The following is a 20,494-nucleotide window of genomic DNA, read 5'->3' as shown; positions in this document are numbered from 1 at the left end:
TGTTGGAACTCTGCATAATATCCTTTATTTCAGTCAGTGTATGCTTAATTTCTAGTTGGTCCTTTTTCATAACCTCGAGGGTCTCACTAGATTTCTTGAGGGTCTCACTACATTTATCGGGGGTCTCACCAGTCTTTTTGAGGGTCTTACTAAATTTATCGGCAGTTTCTAGAAAGTTCTTGAAAAACCTTAAAAGTGTGGTTTTGAACTCTATATCCAGTCATTTGCTTTCCTCCATTTCGTTCATTTGTGACCTGTTTCTTTGTCTCCTCATTTTTTATGCTTCCCTGTGTTGGAAGAGTGGCTTTGTGTGCTAGGTGTCCTATAGGGCCCAGTGGCTCAGTCTCCCCAATTACCTGAGGTGGACACTCTTGGTACACCCCTTTGTGAGCTTTGTGCACAGTCTTGTTGTAGTCAAGCCTTGATTGTTGTAGGTATCAGTGGGAGGAATTGACCTCCAGGCCAATTGGCTGTGAGAGTCAGCCGTGTCTATGGTGGGAGCAGTTCTGTGCTGAAGACACTCTTATGAGGCAAGACTTGCTTCAGTGGGGCTTTGGAACTCACTGAGTCTGCCCCTGAGTGTATCCCTTATGGATCTGAGGAATTGTAATTGGATGGTCCCACTCTAACCACTGGGTACACTGGCTCTTGGATCTAAGGAGGTGCTAATTTAGCCTTGCCTGAGGCTACCCAGCAGAAGCTATGAAGAGATCTGCAGATTCCCCTTCATTGTTTGGGGTTTGGAGGTGCCCCAAAGAGGCCCAGCTGTGAAGCAATGCAAGCTGCTGTGGGGCCTTGGGCCTTGTTGTGGAAGTTCTGGGTCTGTCTGACCCAGCTGCAGTTTGTTAGGTAATTTCTGATTGTAAAGGGCCAGGCCATTCATATGCAAAAGCCTCTGCTGCAGCTTGGTTGGGGCAGTGTCTCAGGGAATCAACAGGGCGGAGCAAGCAGCTATGGCTGATCCTCAGCCCTGCCATAAGGGTCCCCGAGTCTCAGTGTCCCGGTAATGGGTAATCGCTGCAAGCACCTTTGAGAGAAAGCCGCCCTCAAGTTCTGAGTTCTGCCTGCTGCCAGACAGTCCAGTTTCTCCCTGTATGAGTCTGGGTCACCAGAGACTCACCCAGAACTGGAGTTCAGAGCATTTGGGGGCTTGTGACTCCCGCCCGATTCAAAATGACAGCTGTGTCCTGAGTTGCCAGCCCTTGCCGCATGGGCCTCCATACTTCCGCACTTCCCCACCTCCTCTGAGTGTCAGCGTGCCTCTCTCTCACCTTCCAGTTGCAGAACTTCCACTCAGCCATCCTTCCTGTGGTTCTGCATGATGTCTGTTTTGTAATTTAGTTGTATTTTTGAATTCGTTGTGGGAGGCAGCAATTTCCGTTGTTTACCTATGCCGCCATCTTGGTTTCTCCCACTTACCATTTATTCAAAGTATTTTGAAGTATGAGAAGAAACAAATTCCTAGGCAGTCGGTATATACTACAAGCCAAGCACACTTAAAATCACAAAGGAATTGATTTGACTAAGAAAAATAGTTAATAATTAATTCCACAATTATTTTTTATGTACATTAAAACAAAAATAATATTTGGAGCCCATAATATTGCATATAAATTATTGCTCATAATGAAATGTACCTAGATTTTTTATTAGTCTGAATCACTGTTTTTTAGAAAACAAAACAACCATCCAAGTACATACCTATTATAATTTGAAAATGTAAATTACAGACCTGACTTCAAAGAAATTAAGACAATAACATATTTTTCAAGTACTGTGTCTATCCATAAAGTGCAAACTAATATTTTCCTTATAATAACTAATATCCATTACTTTATGTGTGATGTGTTAGATAACCTTAAAAGAATCATGGTTGAAAAAAAGTTTAAAATACTGCCTAGTTTAATATTCAATACTACCATTCAGTTTTCTTCTTCTTTTTTTTTAATTTATTGATTAAGGTATTACATATGTGTCCTTATCCCCTCATTACCCTCCCCCCCATGACCTCACCACTCATGCCCTCAACCCCTTGGTGTCTGTGTCCATTGGTTAGGCTTATATGCATGCATACAAATCATTTGGTTGATCTCTCCCCCTTACCCTCACCCTCCCCTACCTTACCTCTGAGGTTTGACGGTCTGACCGATGCTTCTCTGTCTCTGGGATCTGATTTTGTTCATCAGTTTATGTTGTTCATTATATTCCATAAATGAGTGAGATCATGTGATACTTATCTTTCTCTGACTGGCTTATTTTACTTAGCATAATGCTCTCCAGTTCCATCCATGCTGTTGCAAATGGTAAGAATTCCTTCTTTTTTTTTACATCAGCGTAGTATTCCATTGTGTTGATGTACCACAGTTTTCTAATCCACTCATCTGCTGATGGGCACTTAGGATGTTTCCAAATCTTAGCTATTGTAAATTGTGCTGCTATGAACATAGGGGTGCATATATCCTTTCTGATCGGTGTTTCTAGTTTCTTAGGATATATTCCTAGATATGGGGATCACTGGGTGAAATGGAAGTTCCACTTTTAGTTTTTTGAGGGAACTGCATACTGTTCTCCACAGTGGCTGCACCAGTCTACATTCCCACCAGTAGTGCAAGAGGGTTCCTTTTTCTCCACATCCTCTCCAGCACTTGTCGTTTGTTGATTTGTTGATGATAGCCAATCTGACAGGTGTGAGATGGTACTGCATTGTTGTTTTGATTTCCATCTCTCGGATTATTTTTGACTTTGAGCATGTTTTCATATGTTTCTTGGCCTTCCTTCTGTCTTCTTTCAAAAAATATCTATTTAGGTCTGTTGCCCATTTTTTGATTGGGTTGTTTATCTTCCTTTTTTAAGTTGTATGAGTTCCCTGTAAATGTTAGAGATTAAACCCTTATCAGTGATAACATTAGCAAATATGTTCTCTCATGCAGTGAGTGGGCTTTCTTGTTTTGTTGATGGTTTCGTTTGCTGTGCAAAAGCTTTTTATTTTGATGTAGTCCCATTTGTTTATTTTCTCTTTAGTTTCCAATGCCCTAGGAGCTGTATCGGTGAAGAAATTGCTTTGGCATATGTCTGAGATTTTGCTGCCTGTGATTCCTCTAGTATTTTTATGGTTTCCCATCTTATGTTTAAGTCCTTTATCCATTTTGAGTTTATTTTTTGTGTATGGTGTAAGTTGGTGATCTAGTTTCATTTTTTTACATGTATCTGTTCAATAAAATCTTTATTGAGAATATTATAGATGTCACCCTTTTTTCTCCCCATTACCCCCCCCCCCCACACACACACACCTGGTTCCTACCCTGCCCCAGGCCTTCCCCACCCTATTTTCTGTGTTATAGGTAATGCATAAATGCATATGAGTTCTTTGGTTCATTTCTTCCCACCCCTCACCCCCTTCCCTCTGAGATTCTTCAGTCTGTTCCATGTTTCCATACCTCTGGTTCTATTTTATTCATCAGTTTACTTTGTTCATTAGATTCCTTGCTTGTTTATTTTGATTTTTAGATTCAATTGTTAAGAGATATGTATTTATTGCCATTTTATTATTCATATTTTTTATCTTTTTTTTTCTTCTTCTTCATCTTCTTGAAGAATACCCTTCAATATTTCCTGTAATACTGGTTTGGTGGTGATGAACTCCTTTAGCTTTTACTTGCCTGTGAAGCTCTTTATCTGACCTTCAATTCTAAATGACAGCTTTCCTGGGCAGAGTAACCTTGGTCGTAGGTCCTTGCTATTCATCACCTTGAATATTTTTTGTCATTCTTTTCTGGCCTGCAAAGTTTCTGTTGAGAAATCAGCTGACAGTCATATGGGTGCTCCCTTGTAGGTATCTAACTGCTTTTCTCCTATTGTTTTTAATATTCTCTCTTTGGGCCCGGCTGGTGTGGCTCAGTGATTGAGTGTTGAACCAGGAACCAAGAGGTAACCGGTTTGATTCCCATTGGGGGCACATGCCTGGGTTGTGGGCTTGTGGGCTTGATCCCTCCCCCCAGTAGGGGGTGTGCAGGAGGCAGCTGATTTATGATGTTTCTCATCAGTGTTTTTTATCTCTATCCCTCTCCCTCTCTCTAAAAATCAATAAAGACATATTTTTTAAAAAGCCCTAGCCAGTTTGGCTCAGTGGTTGGAGTGCCGGCCCATGGACAGAAGGGTCCCAGGTTTGATTCTGATCAATGGCACATAACTTGGTTGCAGGCTTGAGGGAGGCAACCAATGGATGTGTTTCTCTCACAATGATGTTTCTCTCAGTCTCTCAGTCCCTTCCACTCTAAAAATCAATGGGAAAAAATGTCCTCGGGTGAGGATTAAAAAAAAAGATTCTCTCTTTGTTTTTAACCTTTGTCATTTTAATTATGATGTGTCTTGGTGTGGGCCTCTTTGGGTTCATTTCGTTTGTGACTCTCTGCCCTTCCTGGATTTGTAAGTCTATTTTTTTTTCACCAGGTAGGGAAGTTTTCTGTCATTATTTTTAAAAGTATATTTTTATTGATTTCAGAGAGGAAGGGAGAAGCAGAGATAGAAACATCAATGATGAGAGAGAATCATTGATTGGCTGCTTCCTGCACACCCCCTACTAGGGATTGAGCCTGCAACCCAGGCATATGCCCTTGACTGGAATCGAACCCAGGACCCTTCAGTCTGTAGGCTGACAGGAGACAGTTTTCTTATTTTTGGAACAATTACTTATGAATGAGGAAAACTGGGCTATCATAGAGAATGAAATAAGTACTGACTGGACCAGTAGTCCAGGAAGCCAACAGGATCAGCCTTGAGTAGCAAATATTTTAGCCTGGCCACCAACCTCTGTCTCTGGTGTTTCTGCAGGCATTTTTCTTGGTTGGAATGAAAGCAGGCAAACTGGGGAAAATGTGAATGGGTAGAGGCAGGGATATAACTTTTTCACCTTGACTGTAAATTAATATTGAGAGCTTTTCTAAACTTATGTCTCTGGATCTAGCATTTTAAAATTTGAAACACCACTAAATAAAACCAGTGCATTAGGTTTCTTGTCCCCTGAAATTGACTAGGAGCTTCACACATCTATTGTTCTACTATTGCTTCCTGCCAGTCACTTATTTATATTATTTCCTTAAAATACAAATGGTCATTTGTTCCAGAAAAAGTCCTGAGAGTAACCAAAAATAATACTACAATAGGGTTCACTAATTTCCCCCCACCTTTTCTATTTACCATTACATTACTGCAGAGTTGTTATGTGCCTAGATCAAAGTAAATACATTTGTCATTCAACCAAGAGATATGCTACTGGATGGGAAAAGATGTTTGAAGCCACAGATCCCCTGCAGTACTCGGAACTGATCCTTCATTTACCCTAGGTTGACTGGCTGAATACCTCCTCTCTTAGGATGAGTTCTTCCTCAAAAGTTCTCAGTAGACTTCTGGTGTCTGCCCTACCAATTTCCAAGATGTGCACAGACAAGTCTAAACGCTAGGAAATGACACAATTTAAGCTAAGAGTTCTTCATTTTACTACACACATTACTGATAAAACAGGTGGGTTCCATGTAGTGTTTTATACAAGAATGGCCATACATGAAGGCCCAACTGTCTACACAATTCTCTATCATTACATTATATTTGAGGATGAAAATGGAAAAATAAGGAAAAAGTAATGATGTAAATTAATAGCATAAGAGGCATTTTATGCTGGGTTCTTGTAGAAAGTTAGAGATAACTTTAGAATGTAGAGAGAAACTGTATTTTTTTCTAAAGCGATTAGAAACTCTCAACTGTCTTTTCCTTAGCTATGCAGCACAAACTTCCCCTCACTAACTTTTTATACCATTTATACATAATACTTTCCAAACAAATTTCAGCCTTTTCAAAAAAAAATATGTTTTTACTGATTTTAGAGAGAGGAAGACAGGGAGAGAAAGAGAGAGAGAGAGAGAGAGAGAGAGAGAGAGAGAGAGAGAAAAAACATCTATCAGTTGCCTCCTGCACACATCCCCAAAACCTGTGCCCTAACCCCTAATTGAATCAGCAACCCTTCCATGCACAGGACAATGCTCAACCAACTGAGCCCCACTAACCATGGTTCTTCTTCTTTTTTAAAAAATGTTTTTGGGGCTGGCATCCAGATAGTGTATCTTAGAAGAGTCAGGACTTGAACTGAGTCTAAAAGAACAGGAAGGGATTTTATGCTGGAGAACAATATTCTAACACCTTTAGAAAACCGCTTTCTATTGCAGAATCAAAAAAGGAAGAAGCTTGTTTTGAATAAATTTTTGTCATTGACTTACAGTATGAAGTTAGGCTCAAACCTTCCCCATTTCTGTCTTCAGTTTTCCCATCTTTTTAATTAGTTGGTTGAAGTAGAGGAAAGTGAAAATAATTAGGTTCTTGGTGTTTTTTTTTCTCTCAAAAAAAATATGGTCCGCTTCTCGAATTTGCGTGTCATTCTTGCGCAGGGGCCATGCTAATCTTCTCTGTATCGTTCCAATTTTAGTGTATGTGCTGTCGAGGTGAGCCCATTAGGTTCTTGTTTACTCCAACGCTAGCTGTTGCAGTTTTTGGGAAATTGCTTCATTTCTCTGGACCTTAGTTTCAGTAGTAGACTTTTCTCATCTATAAAACAGAGAAAATCAGTCCTTAGCTTACCTTATAATGTTGAAATACTTTGGTGAAATAACAGAAATGCAGGTTTGTTATAAGATGCCGCACCCTTTGAGGTAAATGAAAGTTGAGAACAAGAGATAGCTAGAAATGTAGAAAGAAGAAAGGACTCAGGGCGAAGGTGAAAATATATTGGGGTTGTTAAAAGAAACGAAGGGAAAAGAAAATACGGAAGAACGAAGGAATTTCAACGGAGATAAAGGCTGCGAGAGAACTGCAAGCAGTCAGGAAAACTGGGGCAGGGGCCGCAGGGCTGCTGGGTCACGTTGCCGGCGGAGCCTTTTGGGTAGTGCACGGCGGTTGCGCGCGGGCGTATTTGGCTGTAACGCCCACCACAGGCTTTGTGGTTGTATCGCTCTCGGCTTAAGACCCAAGATGGCGGCGTCCGCTCCGTGCAAAAATACGGCCTGCGTACCAGGTGTGGAAAGGCAGCCAAAGGACGAATTTACTGAGGAAAGTGGTGAAACTGGACAGTTTTTGTGTGGTGGTGAGTGCCGAACCTCAAATCGGTAGAAAAGCGGTCGTTAGCAAGGCTACACACTTCCGGATCATGTGGCCTATCTGAATGGGGGGGTGGGGGGAAGGGGGAGGAGACGGCCTGTATTTCATTTTTCTTGCTAGTCTCTCTTCAGAATATCAGACAATAATTTCTCTCTCCTTAATCACCTTACCACCACTAACGAGGCTAGGTGGTTGCGGACACTAACTTTTAGGAGGGATTTGGGGATGTTTTCCTCTCGTCTTGCCTTGTTTAGATAGTTTTTGTTGATACCATGCCGCCCCCAAATGAAAGATTCTATCTCCCCACAGAGCGCTTTCAGGAGTAACCTAACCTGTTGGGCTTACCCGTCTTATTTCGTGTTCTTTATTGTGTGCAATCATAGTTTTGATAAACTAATCAGTTTGTAACATTCGTTATGTGCTAGATTACATTTTTTTCCCTATGCCCTTTATAGATACTCCAGATGGGGACTTTTAAGCATATTAATACTTATCATTTGTTCTGGAAACATCTCAGAGGTAGGGGTGTGTGTGTGTGTGTGTGTGTGTGTGTGTGTGTGTGTGTGTATGTGTGTGTGTGTGTGTGTGTATAAAGGTAATCTTTGGGGGGGAATTGCTATATTATTTTGTGGATTGTTGATTACTCAGTTTCCTGTGTTCAGATTTCTTGGTGAAAATAAACTTATGTTACACATAATATGTTTACTGTATGGGGAAGACAGTGAAAGATTACATCTAATCTGATGTTAAATGTTATATGATTAAAATAAATTCCCGTTAAGAAGTGCCCTTATCTCACTTTTGTTGCTGGAGAGAGTATGGCTTGCCTACAACCTTTTGAAAAAGTAACCTGGAAATGTTAAAGAGCCCGTCTGTACTTCATAAGCCAGATGAATGGGTTTGCTTGCTTTACTTCTTTAATAAAGATGTATACTTTAATAAATTGACTTTACACAACACAATCAAGGTCTCTCATATATATATTCATTTATATGAGAAGACAAGGATTGAGGTTGGGGACAGCCCTTTCCCACTGACTCAGGGGGCTGTCCAGTAACACCTCTCTGGTGTCCCTGAGAGGTGCCTCTAACATGGTGATGGCGAACCTTTTGAGCTCGGTGTGTCAGCATTTTGAAAACCCTAACTTAACTCTGGTGCCGTGTCACATATAGAAATTTTTTGATATTTGCAACCATAGTAAAACAAAGATTTATATTTTTGATATTTATTTTATATATTTAAATGCCATTTAACAAAGAAAAATCAACCAAAAAAATGAGTTTGCATGTCACCTCTGACACATGTGTCAGAGGTTCGCCATCACTGCATTCTAATGCAATATTTAGGGAAATTAAAAAACGGAACCTAATAGTCTGACTTTTAATAATCTGTTCTACTAGGCCCTGGCTGAGCACTCAGTAAATTAGAATGTTGTTCTGCTATGCCAAGATATGCCATGGTTTTGGGTTTGATCTCCAGTCAGGGCACACACAAAAAGCAATCAGTGAATGCATAAATAAGTGGAACAGCAAATGGATGTGTATCTCCCTATCCCCCCCCCTTCTCAAATCAATAAATAAAAATTTAAAAAGAAAAGGAAAAAAAGAATCTATCCTGTGGGGATAGAAGTACCAATAAATTATTTATTATTATCCTATCTAATAATACAGAAACATGGTGATTAGCCGTACCTCCGCTACCCTTCCCATTGGCTAATCAGGGCAATATGCAAGTTAACTGCCAACCAAGATGGCGGCCAGCAGCCAGGCAGCTTGAAGCAAACAGGAGGCGTGCTTGCTTCAGTGACGGAGGAAGCTAACGTTCCCCGCCTGCCTTGCCAGCCTCTGAGCTTGCAGTTTAAGAAACATTGTTACAAATATAGAAGCTAAACAAAACCCCAGAAACCTTTCAGCCAGCCAGGCTTCAGCCAGCAGGACCACAACATTGTTTCAATTATAGAACAAATGCAGATCCCTGCTTTCAGCCAGCCGGGATCTCAGAGCTGGAGTGAGCAGGACCGCAACAGTGCTACAATTATAGAACCCAAAATAACCAGATACCTGCTTTCAACAGCCGAGGCCTCAGAGCTGGAGCCAAGCCTCAGAGCTAAAGCTGGCCCAGAATAAAAAAAAAAAAAAAAAAAAGGACAGGTTGGGAGCTTTAGTCACCCGCCAGGCTGAAAACAGCCCTCAGCCCCTCACCCAGACTGGCCAGGCACCCCAGTGGGGACCCCCACCCTGAAGGGTGTGTCACCAGCTGCAAATAGCCATCATCCCCTCATCCAGGCTGGCCAGGCACTCCAGTGGGAACCCCCACCCTGAAGGGTGTGTCACCAGCTGCAAACAGCCATCATCCCCTCATCCAGGCTGGCCAGGCACCCCAGTGGGGACCCCCACCCTGAAGGGGGTGTGACCAGCTGCAAAGAGCCATCATCCTCTCATCCAGGTTGGCCAGGCACCCCAGTGGGGACCCCCACCCTGATCCAGGACACCCTTCAGGGCAAACCAGCTGGCCCCCACCCGTGCACCAGGCCTCTATCCTATATAGTAAAAGGGTAATATGCCTCCCAGCACTGGAATCAGCGGAGCAGCGAGGCCTCCCGGCACCGGGATCAGCGTGACGGGGGGCAGCGACCAAACCCCCTGATCGCCCTGTGGCTCTGTGTGTGACAGGGGGCGGGGCCACAACCTCCCTATCCGCCCTGCTCTGTTCGTGACAGGGGAAGGTGCCCCAACCCCCTGATCAGCCCTGCTCTGTGCCTGATAGGGGTGGCATCGCAACCTCCCTATCCGCTCTGCTCTGTGTGTGACAGGGTGCGGTGCCCCAACCCCCACCCACCCCCCACGGGCCCTGCTCTGTGTGACAGGGTAGAGCATAACCTCCCCATCAGCCCTGCCCTGAGTGTGACAGTGGCGGCGCCCCAACCCCCTGATTGGCCCTGCTCTGTGGGTCATAGAGGGCAGCGCCCCAACCCCCTGATCCACCCTGCTCTGTGCGTGACAGGGGATGGTGCCCCAACTCCCCTATCGGCCCTACTCTGTGAGTGACAGGCGGGAGCTCCTCAACCCCCTGATCGGCCCTGCTCTGTGCGTGACGGGGGGGAACTCCTCAACCCCCTGATCGGCCCTGCTCTGTGTGTGACAGGGTACGGAGCCCCAACCCCCCTGATGGGCCCTGCTCTGTGCGTGACAGGGGGCAGTGCCCCAACCCTTTGATCGGCCCTGCTCTGTGCATAACAGGGGGTGGCGCCGCAACCTCCCTATAGACCCTGCCTTGAGTGTGACAGGGGGCAGTGCCCCAACACCCCAATCGGCCCTACCCTGAGCGTGACTGAGGGTGGCATTGCAACCTCCTGATCTGCCCTGCTCTGTGCATAACAGGGGGTGGCGCCCCAACTCCCCAATAGGCCCTGCTCTGAGCCCGACCAGGGGCTGCACCTAGGGATTGGGCCTGCCCTCTGCCACCCGGGAGCATGCCTAAGCCAGCAGGTCATTATCTCCCGAGGGGTCCCAGACTGCAAGAGGGCACTGGCTGGGCTGAGGGACCCCCCCCCCCCCAGTGCACATATTTTTGTGCACCGGTCCTCTAGTTTTTATAATAATAATAGAGAGAAACATCATTGATGAGAGAGAATCATCTGTTGGCTGCCTCCTGCATGCCCCACATTGGTGATCAAGCCTGATACCCCTGCATGTGTCCTGACTGAGTATTGAACCTTGACCTCCCTGGTTCATAGGTTGACGTTCAGTCACTGAACCATGCCGGTCTAGCAAAAGTACTAGTATATTAGAACATGAACAGGATGCCTTTGCAGCTTTGTTTTTGTGACAAGTAACTGGAAACAACCCATGTATTCATCAGTAGGAGAATGTTTTTTGTTTTTTTTTAATTTAAAATTTTTATTGTTTAAAGCAGTGGTCGCCAACCTGTGGTCTGTGATGTCCGAAAGGTTGGTGACCGATGGTTTAAAGTATTACATGTGTCTCCTTTTTCCCAGATTGACCTCTCCCAAGCTCCCAGCACATGCCCCAGCACATGCCCTCACCCACTTACTGTCTGTCTCCATTGGTTATGCTTATATGCATGCATACAAGTCCATTGGTTGATCTCTTACCCCCACTCCCCCGCCTTCCCTCTGAGGTTTAATGGCCTGTTTGATGCTCCTATGTCTCTGGATCTGTTTTTGTTCATCAGTTTATGTTCATTATATTCCACAAATGAGTGAAATCATGTGATATTTATCTTTCTCCAACTGGCTTATTTCACTCAGCATAATGCTCTCCAGTTCCATCCATGCTGTTGCAAATAGTAAGAATTCCTTCTTTTTTACAGCAGGGTAGTATTCCATCGTGTAGATGTACCACAGTTTTTTAATCCACTCATCTGCTGATGGGCACTTAGGCTGATTCCAAATCTTAGCTATTGCAAATTGTGCTGCTATGAACATAGGGGTGCATATATCCTTTCTGATTGGTGTTTCTGATTTCTTGGGATATATTCCTAGAAGTGGGATCACTGGGTCAAATGGAAGTTCCATTTTTAATTTTTTTGAGGAAACTCCATACTGTTTTCCACAGTGGCTGCAGTAGGAAAATGTTTTAATAAATTGTCGGACATTTGTATTATGACATTTTGCAACCGTGGAAACATTTACCTCTTTATACTCTTGAGCTGGCTAATGCTATAATGGATTGTCATGTGAGAAAAGCAAGTTGAGTAATAATCCATCTAGTGTGATCTTGTGCTTTTGGTTGTGGTAGTGGAGGTGAAAGAATGTAAAATTAGCCATAACCGGTTTGGCTCAGTGGATAGAGTGTCGGCCTGCGGACTGAAAGGTCCCAGGTTCAATTCCGGTCAAGGGCATGTACCTTGGTTACGGGCACATCCCCAGTAGGAAGTGTGCAGGAGGCAGCTGATCGATGTTTCTAACTCTCTATCTCTCTCCCATCCTCTCTGTAAAAACTCAATAAAATATATTTAAAAAAAAATAATATAAAATTAGCTTTCTTTTGTTTGTCTTTTTTTTGGGGGGGAGCTTTCTTTATGTGTTATGAAATATTTAAGGAATATACCGACACCAACCAAACATCAAAAATAAAACATTACCATTATAGTTGAAGTTCTCTGTGTACCCACCCCTGATTGCATCTCTCTTCTCACATCCCTAGGGGTAACAATTGTTTTAAACAGTGATTATTTTTCCTATGCATTTCTTTTTTTCCACTTTTAGAAACAATTTCTTTTCCATCAACCTTATTTCCATTCTGTTAAAAGTTTGTGGAAGAACAGTTTGAGACCACTCAGTGGTTGTTCCTACCCATTCAGTGGCCTGAGCAGTGGGGGCTGCAGACCAGTCTTCAGTGGCAGGCTGAGGGCTCCAGTCTTCAGTAGGAAACTGCTAAATAGGAAAGGAAGACACCTGCACCTTCAGACCAGTCTGCGATCTCAGGCTGAGCAGCAGTGAACTCTGAAGCTGGAGCAGTCCTTTCACCCTAAAATTCTTCCTTGGTCAAAAGCCTTTTCAGCAGCAGTCTGCTCTTTTCAATCTCTTCAGGGTCTCTGTAGAAGTTAAGATGAGACATGACCTCCCATGGGTGTTCATGGGAGATGGTGCCACGCATGTGCAGTACTTTCGGGCGAGCATTCACCACATCAGACCCACTGAGTAAGCCCTCGTGTTGCTAGGGATGGCAATGTCCACACAGTGCAGAGGAGAGTCTCTGTTACAAAGAGGAATGGTAGGCAGGTTAATATAAGATGCCTCTGTGAGAGGCTGGTGGTCAGCCCTTGGATCAGTAACCACCAGAAGTCTCAGTTCCTGAAAAGCTGCCTGGATCTGGTTAGTGAAGGTTCTAGGAGTAAGGTGGCCAGCAATAGGAGTAGCTCCAGTGGCAGCAGCAAACTTCAGCACAGCAGGGTTTTCAATGTCAACAGTGTCATGAGCTGCCAGCAGAAGCTTCTAGATTCTCTTCAGATTTATGATGCAGATGCCATCACTTTTACATTTGTAGATTTATACTACTCTTCCATTGGAAGTCAAGGTTGGTGCCAACTAAATGGGTTCCTGTTGCAAGGAATTTGAGGACATCCTCCTCGTCCATTTGCTGGACATCAGGGGCTTCAGACATTGAAAGTTTCCCTTTACTAGTAAGTTATGTGGGAACCCAGAGCAACATTGTATGGGCCCTTCTCTGGGTAGCTCCTATGCATTTCTTAAATTTTTGTGACATGTGGACTTTTTCTAGCATATGTTTTTTGTTTGTTTGTTTAGAATTTTTATTTATTGCTTTTTTGCGAGAGAGGGAAATACCGATTTGTTGTTCCACTTATTTATGCATTCACTGATTGATTCTTGTATGTGCCCCGACTGGTGATCTGACCTGCAACCCTGGTATATCGGGATGATATTCCAACCAACTGAGCTACCTGGCCAGGGCCTAGCACAGGGGTGGGCAAACCTTTTGACTTGAGGGCCACAATGGGTTCTTAAACTGGACCGGAGGGCTGGAACAAAAGCATGGATGGAGTGTTAACACTGCTCCTGGTGAAGGAGCGGAGGGGAGAGCAAGAGAACCCTCCACTCTTTCGGCTCCGCGGGCCGGATAGAACAGCCGAATGGGCCGGATCCGGCCCGCGGGCTGTAGTTTGCCCACGGCTGGCCTAGCATGTGTTATTTTTATATATATTTTTGAAGAGAAATTTTTAAAAAGTCAATTATAAAAGGTTATTTTTACCTAAATTACAGTAACAGGTCAATTGAAGTTTCTTGTTAATTAAGGGTAGAATTTAATTTTTTTTAAAGAAGGAAGTAAATCTTGGAAAGAAGTAGAGAAATTGGACCCTTTGTACATTGCTGCTGAGATACATAATAGTACAGCAACTGTGGAAAATAGTTTAATGTTTTCTCTTTAAGTGAAGCTTAGAATTACCATACTTCCTTGCCAACATTTGTTATTTCCTGTTTTTGGTTTTTAGAACAATTACAACCATCCTAGTATGATTTAAGCATTATGTCATTGTGGTTTAGATTTGCATTTTCTGAATGACTGATTATTTTGGGTATCTTTGTACTTATTGGCCATTTGTGTATTTTCTTTCCAGAAATGTCTATTCAAGTACTTTGCCCATTTTTAAAATTGGGCAGCTCATTTTTTAAAAATGGGTTCTTTTTGTTGTTTTTGAGTTGTAAGAAGTCTTTATATATATATTTTGGATATAGACTTATCATATATATGTGATTTGCAATTTCCCCCTCATTCTGTAGGATTTTTTAATACTTTTTGATAATGTCCTTTGGTGTACAAATTTGAAGCCTAATGTATCTATTTTTTTCTTTTGTGGCTTGTGCTTTTGGTGTCATATATAAGAATTTCCTTTCCAAATCCAAAGTCTTGAAGATTTATCCCCAAGTAGTCCTCTTAAGTTTCCTATGATCTTAGCTCTTACATTTATGTCATTGATCTGTTTTGAGTTAATTTCCTATATAATGCGAGGTCCAACTTCATTATTTTACATGTGCATAGACAGTTGTCCCAGCACCATTTTTAAAAAATGTTTATATTGATTTATTTTAGTGAGAGGGATAGAGAGACAGAAACATCAATGAAAGAGAAATATCAAGATCAGCTGCCTCCTGCATGTTCCCTATTGGGGATCAAGCCCTTACCTGGGGTATATGTTCTGACTGGGAATCGAACTGATGACCTCCTGGTTCATGGGTCCACACTCAACCACTGAGCCAAAACAGTCAGGCACCATTTTTTGAAGAAGCTTTATTTCTCATTGAATGGTCTTGGCACCCTTTTTGAAATCAATTGGCCAGAGATATATGAATTTATTTCTGGTCTTTCAAATTCACTTTATTTGTCTCTGTGTCTATCCTTATGCCAGTACCATACTGTTTTGATTACTATAGATTGTATGTCATAAGTTTTAAAACTGGGCAAAGTCAGTCCTCCAACTTTGTTCTTTTTCAAAATTGTTTTGGCTATATGGGGCCCCTTGCCATTACTTATGAATTTTAGGTTCATCCTGTCCATTGCTTTTTATGTCATATAGAAAAGAAAGAAAAAGAGGAGTTATAAACCAAAAATATGATACTGGCTTTTTACATTTAGCTATGTAGTTACCTTTACCCATATTCTTTATTTCTTTTATGCTTTTGAGTTACTGTCTGTTATCCTTCCATTTTATCCTGAAGAACTCCCTTTGATAATCCTTTTTAAAAAAATGTATTTATTGATTGAGAGAAAGACATCGATTTGTTCCTCTTATTTGTGTATTGATTGATTGATTGATTGTTCTATGTGCCCTAACCTGGGGTTGAACCCACAGCCTTGGTGTATTGGGATGACACTCTAACCAAGTGAGCTACCCGGCCAGGGCTATCTGAGAATGCCTTAATTTCTCCTTTCAGTTCTCTTTTGACATTTATTGAAATATAATTCACATACCATGCAATTTACCCATTTAAAGTGTACAATTCAGTGGTTTTTAGTATATGTGTAGGCATCACCACAGTCAATTTTCATCACCTCAAGATGTCCGTATTTGTTAGCTATAACCCCATACCTCCTTGAACCCGATCTACCCAGCTCTAAGCAACCACTAATTTACTTTTTTTGTCTATAGATTTCCCAGTTATGAATATTTCATATGAATGGAATAATATAATAGAATGTGTTGTCTTTTGTGATTTTTTTAAAAAAAAAATTTAAATTCTTTCTTGTTTAAAGTATTACATATGTCTCCTTTTTCCCCCATTGACCTCTTCCCGGCTGTTCCCACCCCCCTGTCTTTTGTGATTGGCTTCTTTAACTTAGCACAATGCTTCAAGTTTCATCCTTGTTGTAGTATGGATATTTGAGATTTTGTTTATTTGTTTATCCATTAATGGACATTGGGATTGTTTCCATCTTGAGGTGATTAAGAATAATTCTGGGTGGGTGAAATAGTTGAATGTGATCAAGAGTTACAAATTTCCACTTAAAAGATAAATATGTGGATGTGGTGTACAGCATAGTGACTGTGGTCAACAATATTGTATTGCAAATTTGAAATTTGCTGAGGAAGTAAATCTTAAAATGTTTTCATCGAAGGAAAAAATGTGTTAACTTTGTATGGTGACAGATGGTAAATAGCCTTAGTGTGGTGATCACTTTGCAGTGTATGCAAATGTCCATTATGTTGTACACCTGAAACTAATATAATGTTGTATGTCTGTTATATTTCAATAAGAATGGTGGAGTATTACCACCCATTCCACTCACCAGATAATGACATGAATTAGTCTATATAGTTTAGTTCCAATTAAAAAGGAGAATTCTGCTAAAACATTCATTACAATTTCTGTGTAGACATATTTTCATTTTTCTAGGTGTATACTTATGAGTGTTATTGATGGGTCATATGATAACGCTATGGTTAATTGTTTGAGAAACGCCAGACTCTTTCCCAAAGTGACTGCACTATTTTACACACACATCGGCAGTATGTGAGGGCTCAGATTGCCTACATTCTCACCAACATTTGTCATTATCTGACTATCCAATTCTAGCCATCCTAGTGGTGTAAAGTGCTATTTCATTGTGATCTCCTTTCCTACCAGGTTAGTGCCCTGATGTTGCTCCATAGGGAGGTGCAATTTGAATATGTCCACAATCACCCTGGGGTGGAAGTGATTTTGTTAGGGCTGTCTTTCTCTGATCACACCCAGCAGCCAAACTCCACTAACTGGAATGATTGTTTAATTGTTTTCCACAATACCCTGGGGTACTGAAAACGAATCCAGTCAAACTGCAGGTCCTTTGTGGATAAAGTTTTTGAAATTAGTGATTGATGTTTTGACCCCAGAACTCCCAGTTGCCTTGTTCCCTAGTTCTCTGCAAACTAATTGTCCTACAGTTTACGGTGTATTTTGAATCTTTTCCTAATTGCCTTTTCACTGAAACCTCATTCTCTTTTTCAGGGTTCTTTCACCATGCTCTTGCAAATGAAGTGAGTTCCTTTGGGAAGAGATTAGGAGCTCTTGATTTTAGTACAGCCGCGGGCAAACTATGGCCTGCGGCCAGCCATTTGAAATGAATAAAACTAAAAAAAAAAAAGACCATACCCTTTTATGTAATGATGTTTACTTTGTTTTTTTTTTTTTTTTTCTAGTCTCTCATTTTTTTAATTAAATTTATCGGGGGCAACAATGGTTAATAATTATATAGGCTTCAAGTGTACGATTCCATGATACAACATCTGCATATTGCATTGTGTGCCCACCACCAGTCAAATCTTTTTCCATCATCATATATTTGACCCCCTTAACCCTCTATTACCCCTCACCCTCCTTCCCTCTAGTAACCACCATATGGTTGTCTGTGTCTATAAGGGTTTTTTGTTTGCTTGTTTGTTGTTCCTTTGCTGCTTTCAGTTTAATATCCCACGTATGAGTGAAATCATATGGTTCTTTTTTTTTTTTTATTGCTTAAAGTATTACAAAGGGTATTACATATGTATCCATTTTATCCCCCCGCCCTAGACAGTCCCCTAACCTCCCCTATCCCCCAGTGTCTTATGTCCATTGGTTATGCTTATATGCATGCATACAAGTCCTTTAGTTGATCTCTTACCCCCCTACCTCCTGCCCCCCAACCCTCCCCGGCCTTCCCGCTGCAGTTTGACAATCTGTTTGAGGCAGCTCTGCCTCTGTATCTATTATTGTTCAAAAGTTTATAATGGTCTCTATTGTCCATGAATGAGTGAGATCATGTGGTATTTTTCCTTCATTGACTGGCTTCTTTCACTTAGCATAATGCTCTCCAGATCCATCCATGCCGTTGCAAATGGTAAGAGTTCCTTCCTTTTTACAGCAGCATAGTATTCCATCATGTAGATGTACCACAGTTTTCTAATCCATTCATCTACTGATGGGCACTTAGGCTGTTTCCAGATCTTAGCTATGGTGAATTGTGCTGCTATGAACATAGGGGTGCATATATCCTTTCTGATTGGTGTTTCTGGTTTCTTGGGATATATTCCTAGAAGTGGGATCACAGGGTCAAATGGGAGTTCCATTTTCAGTTTTTTGAGGAAACTCCATACTGTCTTCCATAGTGGCTGCACCAGTCTGCATTCCCACCAGCAGTGCACAACTGTTCCTTTTTCTCCACATCCTCTCCAGCACTTGTCGTTTGTTGTTTTGTTGATGATAGCCAGTCTGACAGGTGTGAGATGGTACCTCATTGCTGTTTTGATTTGCATCTCTCGGATGATTAGTGACTTTGACCATGTTTTCATATGTCTCTTGGCTTTCTGGATGTCCTCTTTTGAAAGGTGTCTATTTAGGTCCTTTGCCCATTTTTTGATTGGATTGTTTATCTTTCTTTTGTTAAGTTGTATGAGTTCCCTATAAATTTTGGAGATTAGGCCCTTATCAGATATGTCATTGGCAAATATGTTTTCCCACACAGTGGGTTTTCTCGTTGTTTTGTTGATGGTTTCTTTTGCTGTGCAGAAGCTTTTTATTTTGATGTAGTCCCATTTGTTCATTTTTTCTTTAGTTTCAAGTGCCCTAGGAGCTGTATCAGTGAAGAAATTGCTTCGGCATATGTCTGAGATTTTGTTGCCTTTGGATTCTTCTGGAATTTTTATGGTTTCCTGTCGTACATTTAAGTCCTTTATCCATTTTGAGTTTATTTTTGTGTATGGTGTAAGTTGGTGGTCTAGTTTCATTTTCTTGCATATATCTGTCCAATTTTCCCAGCACCATTTATTGAAGAGACTATCTTGGCTCCATTGTATGTTCTTGCCTCCTTTGTCAAATATTAATTGAGCATATTGGTTCGGGCCGATTTCTGGGGTCTCTATTCTATTCCATTGATCTATATGCCTATTCTTGTGCCAGTACCAGGCAGTTTTGAGAACAGTGGCTTTGTAATACAACTTGATATCTGGTATTGAGATCCCACCTACTTTGTTCTTTTTCAGGATTGCTGCAGCTATTCGGGGTCTTTTTTTATTCCAGATGAATTTTTGGAGAGTTCGTTCTAGATCTCTGAAGTATGCCATTGGTATTTTAATGGGAAGTGCGTTGAATTTATAGATTGCTTTGGGTAGTATGGACATTTTAATGATGTTGATTCTACCAATCCATGAACACGGTATGTTCTTCCATCTGTTTATGTCTTCCTCTATATTTTTTTTCAACGTCCTGTAGTTTTCTGAGTAGAGGTCTTTTACCTCTTTAGTTAAGTTTATTCCTAGGTAGCTTAATTTTTTTGGTGCAATGGTAAACGGGATTGTTTTTATAATCTCTCTTTCTGAAAGTTCACTATTGGTGTATAGAAATGCCTCAGATTTCTTGGGATTAATTTTGTATCCTGCTACATTGCCAAATTCATGTATTAAGTTTAGTAGCTTTTTGATGGAATCTCTAGGGTTTTGTATGTATAATATCATGTCGTCTGCAAATAAGGACAGTTTTACTTCCTCTTTTCCAATTTGGATGCCTTTTATTTCTTCTTCTTGCCGAATTGCAATGGCTAACACTTCCAGTACTATGTTGAACAGGAGTGGTGAGAGGGGGCATCCCTGTCTTGTTCCTGTTCTTAGGGGAAATGGTGTTAGTTTTTGACCATTGAGTATGATGTTGGCTGTGGGCCTGTCATATATGGCTTTTATTATGTTGAGGTATGATCCTTCTACTCCCACCTTGCTGAGAGTTTTTATCAAAAATGGGTGTTGAATTTTGTCAAATGCTTTTTCTGCATCAATTGATATGACCATGTGGTTTTTTTCTTTCAATTTGTTTATGTGATGTATCACGTTTATTGATTTGCGGATATTGTACCATCCTTGCATCCCTGGGATAAATCCTACTTGGTCATGGTGTATGATCTTTCTGATGTACTGCTGGATCCGATTTGCTAAGATTTTGTTGAGGATTTTGGCATCTATGTTCATGAGGGATATTGGCCTGTAATTCTCTTTCATTGTGTTGTCTTTACCTGGTTTTGGTATTAGGGTGATGCTGGCTTCATAGAATGACCTTGGAAGTGTTCCTTCCTCTTGAATTTTTTGTAGTAGTCTGAGGAGGATAGGTTTTAGTTCTTCCTTGAATGTTTGGTAAAACTCCCCTGTGAAGCCGTCTGGTCGTGGGCTTTTGTTTGCTGGAAGCTTTTTGATGACTGCTTCAATTTCTTCCATAGTTATTGGCCTGTTGAGATTTTTAGATTCTTCCTGATTGAGTTTTGGAATGTTGTATTTTTCTAGGAATTTGTCCATTTCCTCCATGTTGTCTAGTTTGTTGGAGTAGAGCTGTCCATAGTATTTTTTAACAATCATTTGTATTTCTGTGGGGTCT

At 41.4% G+C, this 20,494-nt stretch overlaps 1 long non-coding RNA gene, 1 other non-coding gene and 1 pseudogene across 2 annotated transcripts in view; 1 reads left to right on the top strand and 2 right to left on the bottom strand.

Moving 5' to 3' along the window:
- Window positions 1–6,392: 6,392 nt before the first annotated feature.
- Window positions 6,393–6,499, bottom strand: LOC132225318 (U6 spliceosomal RNA). The gene has a single exon (XR_009450844.1). It is a non-coding gene; the product is annotated as a U6 spliceosomal RNA (small nuclear RNA).
- Window positions 6,500–6,695: 196 nt separating this feature from the next.
- Window positions 6,696–20,494, top strand: part of LOC132224177 (uncharacterized) — a 50,460-nt gene continuing 36,661 nt past the window's right edge. Inside the window, exons 1-2 of the long non-coding RNA XR_009450613.1 lie at window positions 6,696–7,129; window positions 7,599–7,662. This is a non-coding gene — a long non-coding RNA (uncharacterized LOC132224177). The remainder of the gene's footprint in view (window positions 7,130–7,598; window positions 7,663–20,494) is intronic.
- On the bottom strand, window positions 12,631–13,156 carry LOC132224607 (small ribosomal subunit protein uS2-like; annotated as a pseudogene).

Source organism: Myotis daubentonii, chromosome X (assembly GCF_963259705.1).
Source record: "Myotis daubentonii chromosome X, mMyoDau2.1, whole genome shotgun sequence".
In the NCBI taxonomy this organism is placed as follows: Eukaryota; Metazoa; Chordata; class Mammalia; order Chiroptera; family Vespertilionidae; genus Myotis; species Myotis daubentonii.
This window is presented reverse-complemented; position numbering and strand designations above follow the sequence as displayed.